A 6,319-nucleotide genomic window follows, 5' to 3' on the forward strand; every position below is an offset into this window, starting at 1 on the left:
GGTGATATTTTTTTAACTTGTGCGCACAAGATAAAAAAATATCACCTTTTGGGACTTTAGGGGCTCCGTAGTTTCCTTACAGTAGTTTATTTTACTCAGTTAGTCATTCATTTAAGATTTTATATCAAAGTGAAATAGGTAAACAACAGACATAAAGGGGTTTGTGTGATTTTGGAGGTCTATGTTGCCACAAAACAAATCAGAAAAGTCAAATATTTGTGAATTTATCTCTCTGAAAATCCACCAGCCAGACAGAAGTGAGCTTTGCACCCAAATTTAAGAAAACAAAAAGTCTGGCTTTACTTTAATATGGAGGGATGAGACTCACAAACTAAGAAAGGCTGAAATGGATTATACACACACTACTAGGCATTTAAAATGGACTGGAGTCTATGTGGTGTTTTGTTCCTAATAACATTTTTTAAGAAGCTTGGAGGCCTCCGTCTTTAATGAAATGTAAAAGTTACCAGTTAAGCTGTCAAGGTTTCTTCAGCAAACTATATTCAACTTTTCCCTTCACAAAACTCCTATATGGAACAACAGTGATATAACCGTCAGAGATAAATCATTATTCTTCCTCAGCTGGCATGAGAAAAATGTTAGCTTTCTTCTACATTTGCTGGATGAGGAGGGTAAATGTGTTATTTTATGAACATTTTATGACGTTATATGAGTTCCACATCTGCTTTAGGGAATTCAAATATGTGATAAAAAATAGTCAAATATGGTCTGATTCAGCTGATACAAAAATCTTGTGAGTTTTGGGACACACACGGCTGTTCTCTCCAAAACTGAACAGAGCGTATAAATCCTGTAACAATAAGAATATTAGACCGGTAATCCTTTCACACAACAAGATCTCTGCTAGACGGAAAATCTTCTGGGATTCGTTCGTCTCTGACAGAAACCGGAGAGTAAAGCGTGGCTGATGTTTTACGAGAGCTGTGTTGCCAATAAATCCAAAAGGTTTTCATGCAGAAGATATTTCCTTGTAACCTCACGGTCTAATATACTGTGATACTGATGATGTCTCCCCCCCCTTTTTTGGAAAAAATGATGAAAATTGGATGCACATATTTTATTCCTGTGTGGTTGTCTGTGACTTCCTCATCTCTTTGATTTCATAAATACTTCATACTGCTTTGTGCTCAAAGATAGACTGCAATCTTTACTATTGCAATGCAGATAGGTCCATTGCAACATGTGTTAACTTTTCTTTTTTTCCCCCTTGCTTATACACACTTCCCATTCATTTTCTCCATGGACATTTCAGAAAATCCCAATATAAAGAGTTTTACACTTTGAGTCAAACCAACCAGCTACCAGCTGAATCATGAGCTTATAACAACAGATTCATAAAATACATATATGGAAAAAAAAAAGGCAAAGGTAGACTGTGTACACAATGAGGGAATGAACAATTTATCCCATAAAGCATCAGGAGTGATGTCATCGATTCCCTTTCCCTTGTTTTCAACAGCGACACTAAATATATTAAATAATATAATGTATAATATAATATTGATTACTGATTACATTTTTTTTACTGAGTTTTAATTCTCCTTATTATTAAATAAGACATTGTGTCTGACAGCATTAGTTGCTAATGTTACTTCGCTGTGGTTTGAAACTGTTTGGAACGGGCAATGTTTCTATGGTAACGGTGATCACTCTGATTGGTGGGAACCCGCTAAAGCTTGTGGGTAATGTAGTATTTCACAAAGAACTTGATTTGTTAACAACAAAGCTGAAACTAGAGTGACTGATGGCTTCTACAGGAACACAGTTGTAATACATCTGATAGCTTAAGTCTACCTTATACCATTTAAATGTTTAAGAGCAATAAACAAAAATGGCTTCAGCCTCTCTCCGTTTTCTTATCCCTGCATATTAAATCAAAAACATTACCTGTGGATTTATTGGAAGAATGAGCTGGTCCCATAAAGAGCTGCTGCTATAAAACAGATGAACATGCTAACCAGCTAACCGGCCGATCCTCCAGTTAGCTGCAGGTAGGAACTCGTCTGCTCGCTGTTTCACCTTCGTCTAATGTTACGCTCAGTCGGTGTTAGTCTGTGTGCAGTACTTGAAATGCTACTGCAGGAATATTTGCATAAGTTTTCACCCTGTAGGCGGACAGACGAGTTTGTTTCAAGAAGTTTATCCAACAGAGGTGATCTGGGTGGGGGCTGGGGTCTTTCAAGCCAGTCAGAGATACAAGAATAACAGTCAAAATAATACCCACATTGCCTCCAAAATACAAGTGTAAAATTCCTCACTTTAAAAATTAAATGCATAGCTGTTTTGTGGGTTTTTTGATAAAGAGTCACAGGAGGGAGAGATGAACGATGTCTCGACAGTCCCAGGTTGGAATCGAACTCGGGACGTTACAGTTACAGTTACATGGAGAACACTCTATCTGCCTGAACCACCAGGGCAACTTCCTGTTGCTGGAAAACAAGCACGTCATTTGTGGTGCAACCTATGTGACTCTGTGAAACTAAATGCAAATGTAGAGTTCACCAATGCAGGGATTTGAACATAGAACTCCAACATGAAAGCCTACTGTGTTATCAAGTGAGCTACGGGTCACTTTGGATCTGTGTGAAACTTATAGGTGTCATATCAATCACATCAAAATATTGTGATCATTGGAATAATTACATTAAACATGAAGTCAATCTGTATGTATGGTATCCTGTACCTATATGGCTCTGAATATCTGTGCTGTAAATGTGTAAACAGCATTTGCATGTTCATTTAGTACAGGTTCCTCCTTAAATAAGTTTCACTTTGTCGTTGGTACTTGTCGTTCCTCAGACAGCGGCTCCTCGTGCTCAGAGGCAGTGTGGAGGGTAACAGCCTCGCCTCTGGAGTCACATGTGGGCCGGGACACCTGGGATCAAATCCCACTTGAGACCAGCAGCAAGGTGAGTCCTGAGACAAGGTAAGGCTTCAGACAAGGTGAGTCCACAGACCAGGTGACTGACTAAAACAGTGTTAACCCAAATGACATGACAGTGTGTGACACCTCTGATTTCAAATGAAACATGGGTCACAAACAACAAAATCTACAACAACTCTCACATCTAAAACATCTCTGACAACGCAATGGAAAAACATAAACTCATAAAAAGAAAAACCTCTAATATCTAAAAAACATCTCTCAAAATGCAACAGAAAAGCACATAAAAGGCCATGTACTCAAACTAAAATGATGAAAACAATGACATGTCAACACAACACTAAACCCAAAACCAAAATGACATCATGATGTCTCAAAAATCAAAGGGGTGCTGCACCACAACATAATAAAAGGTGAAACACGCAAATGTCAATAAAAATGTCACTTTAAGTTATGATAAGTCATGTTTCTACATCAGGATACTTGTCTTGACAACATATATCATCATTGTGCTATGGCCAAACTGAATTACAAAGTTCCTATTTAGTTTAATAGAAATCTGATTTATTGCTGTAATTTGAGTACTTTGAAATACAAAAATACTGCTTCCAAAAGTATCGTAAGTTATTATCTGAACTCCAGCTCCAACTCCAACCCCAAAGTAATTAAATACGGATTTCAAATACATTTAATTTACTTTTCAAACGATTTAAAACATACACTACAGTGGAGTCAGTAGCTGTGAGGGGATTCTGTGGGGATAAGGGGAGATATGTTTGATATATTTTATTTTTGAATTCACTGCTATGAAACGGAGCTCATCTGTGTGCACAGCAGTGTTTTAATGTCATTACAGACAGCAGCCTCGGCTCTGCGGCGTTTAGCTTTGGGAAAGAGTCGTTCATGTTGACACGTTATTGATTCCTCTGTCCCGCGGCCGGAGGAGGAACGGCTTAATGGGAATTCTTCTATTGACTTTTGAATTTTGATGTTCGGTAATGGAACGTCTCACAACAAAAATGTCAACAAAAAAAAACACCTTAAAAACTGACCGGCTCCCACATCTACTGACACACATGCACACACATCAATAACACTGGGAATACCAAGCATCAGTACTGGCCGCCCATTTAACCACAGTCTACAGTCAGACTCTTTTCCAGCTGTCTTCCAGCTCCTAAACGTTCATACATGGTGACAATATTATTTCTGATTTCTCCTAACAATACTGATTTGGAATTCATTTCATTACCACACACTCAGGCCAGTGGAATTAATTGCAGCAGAGATATAAAAAAAAAAATAAAAAAAATCACATAAACTAAAGTGCAACGATGAATTTACACACAATAGATGGACAATAAAAAGTACAACAGTGCTATGCATATATGAAGAGTATAATGAAAAAGAAATGCTGGATATAAGTGAATAAGTGAGTGGGGATGTAAATAAAGCAATCAACTAATCAATCAAAAACAAACAAATAGATATAAGCGGCCATGAAAGGGGTTCAAGCCTTTTCTGAATGGTACTGACGTCACAAAAAAAGTGTTTGTTGTTCTGAGGACATTGTCCAAATATATTAATTAATATATCTTAATATATCTGCCAAGTTTCGTGATCATTGAACAAACGGGTGTGGACTTACGGCCATTTTTGTGTTAGGCCACGCCCACTTTTGCCATTTGTGGCGCCCCCTTGTGGTCGAATTGCACAAAATTCGGTACGCATGTTAGAAATGCCATTCCAGACAAGGCTGAGAAGTTTGGGACTGATTTTGCAAATGGACTTTGATTTACCGGCTATTACATGGTTATTACACCATAGGCCCCGCCCACTTTCACCAATGATGACAAAACTTCTGGTTTTGACTAGTACAGCCTTCCTGAACATGTGTACCAAATTTCACGCAATTTCGTCATCTGGATTAGGAGATACAGTTTTTTGGCATTTGTGGCGCCCCCTACTGTTCAATCTTTAAACAGATTTGCACACATGGTCACTGATGATATCTGAACATGTTCACCAAGTTTCATGATGATTGGACAATCGGTCATAAAGTTATAACAATTTAGCTGACAGGCCACGCCACGCTCTCACAAATTAAAAAATTAATATTTTCAAAACTAAAGTAGATATCAAAAATCCGAAAAGACAACTTGTACGCATGTTAGAAATGCCATTCCAGACAAGGCTGAGAAGTTTGGGACTGATTTTGCAAATGGACTTTGATTTACCGGCTATTACATGGTTATTACACCATAGGCCCCGCCCACTTTCACCAATGATGACAAAACTTCTGGTTTTGACTAGTACAGCCTTCCTGAACATGTATACCAAATTTCACGCAATTTCGTCATCTGGATTAGGAGATACAGTTTTTTGGCATTTGTGGCGCCCCCTACTGTTCAATCTTTAAACAGATTTACACACATGGTCACTGATGATATCTGAACATGTTCACGAAGTTTCATGATGATTGGACAATCGGTCATAAAGTTATAACAATTTAGCTGACAGGCCACGCCCTCTCACAAATTTTAAAATGTATGTTTTCAAAACTAAAGTAGATATCAAAAATCCAAAAAGACAACTTGTAGAGCTTGGTCCATAGATGCTACTGATCGATGTTGGTGGTGATCAGTCAAACAGTGTAGGACATGTTAAAAATGTGTTTTTCAAAACTTTCAAAATATCTCAAAAACTTTCCAGGCTGACCTTGAGGGTCCTTGAGGCAGAGTTGTAGAGTATGGTCAGCTGGACATGTGTACCAAGTTTCATGAAAATCGGACCAACAGTGTGGAAGTTATAGCCTTTAAAGTAAAAACTTTAATTATAGCGCCCCCTTCAGGCCGATTGGGTAAATATTACTTGACCTAGTAATGGTCACCAATATCTGTCATTGGGCCAAATTCCATGTCTCTACGATGTACCAGCTCACGGCAATTTGTGCCAAGGCAGAAGAACAATAATAAACCGGCACAAAAACAATAAATAGGGTTTCAGCCCCACAGGCATGAACCCCTAATAATGAGAAGAAAGAAGTTACTATTGAATTAAAGTTTTTAATTCAACATCTCTCAAATATAGAAGCTCTAGAGTGTTAGTGTTATCATTTTGTCAAAAAAGCACTTAAGTTACCGACCATCTATTAAAAACTGCCATGACATGTTTCCCTTTTGTGCTTTCAACCAGTGTGTAAAACTGTCAGTCATCTTACTCTTCATATATGAACAAAATCACATAGATATGAGGTGACACTTTATTCATCCTTGGAGGGAAATTGTCTTTTCTCTGTCCCTCGCCACAGGGAGGTCAGAGGTCAGAGGTCAGCTACAGTACAACTGCAGCCGGTAGGGATTCAGTCTCTTGCCCAACGGCTGAAACTCATTTCAGGAGAGAGAGTAAACTCCC

The sequence above is a fragment of the Centroberyx gerrardi genome, chromosome 16 (genome assembly GCF_048128805.1).
Source record: "Centroberyx gerrardi isolate f3 chromosome 16, fCenGer3.hap1.cur.20231027, whole genome shotgun sequence".
In the NCBI taxonomy this organism is placed as follows: domain Eukaryota; kingdom Metazoa; phylum Chordata; class Actinopteri; order Beryciformes; family Berycidae; genus Centroberyx; species Centroberyx gerrardi.